Source organism: Octopus bimaculoides, chromosome 25 (genome assembly GCF_001194135.2).
Source record: "Octopus bimaculoides isolate UCB-OBI-ISO-001 chromosome 25, ASM119413v2, whole genome shotgun sequence".
Taxonomy (NCBI): Eukaryota; Metazoa; Mollusca; class Cephalopoda; order Octopoda; family Octopodidae; genus Octopus; species Octopus bimaculoides.
This window is the reverse complement of record NC_069005.1, coordinates 9,811,127-9,811,796: the sequence shown is the minus strand read 5'-3', so window position 1 is coordinate 9,811,796 and position 670 is coordinate 9,811,127. Positions and strand designations below refer to the sequence as shown.

General features: G+C 44.8%; 1 protein-coding gene across 1 annotated transcript in view; it reads right to left on the bottom strand.

Moving 5' to 3' along the window:
* Positions 1-670, bottom strand: part of LOC106867469 (uncharacterized protein DDB_G0271670) — a 1,130,547-nt gene that overhangs the window by 66,042 nt on the left and 1,063,835 nt on the right. The window lies entirely within an intron of this gene.

Below are 670 nucleotides of genomic sequence, written 5' to 3'. Positions count from 1 at the left end.
ATATATATATATATATACATATATACGATGGGCTTCTTTCAGTTTCCGTCTACCAAATCCACTCACAAGGCTTTGGTCGGCCCGAGGCTATAGTGGAAGACACTTGCCCAAGGTGCCACGCAGTCGGACTGAACCCAGAACCATGTGGTTGGTAAGCAACCTACTTACCACACAGCCACTCCTGCGCCTATGTTTCCCTAAGTTTTAACATCATCTCCTTTGAAATATTCCCCTTGTGCAGCAATACTAGTCCCTGTGTTCCTGCTTCCTTTGGAATCCGGCCTGGCAGTCGTTTTCTGTAAGTGAGTCAAGGATCTTCTGTGATTCCTTCTGGATCTTGAAAATGGTGTTAGAACAGCGATCTTTGACCTGCATTTCATTTTGGGGAAGAGTTGGAAGTCTGTATGCGCTAAATCTGGTGAATAAGTTGGCTGCAGAGGTGATATCCTGTTAATTTTGCTGAGGAACTCACCAGCCACAGAAGCTATGACAAAGCAGATACTACAGCATGGTGCAGTCCTCCAGCTCATCAGATCGTATTAGATGGTCCAACCCATGCCAGGGTGGAGCATGGACGTTAAATATCGAATATGATGATGGTGATAATGGTGGGTTTCTTCTAGTTTCTTATTTCTTTATTGCCCACAAGGGGCTAAACATAGAGAGGACA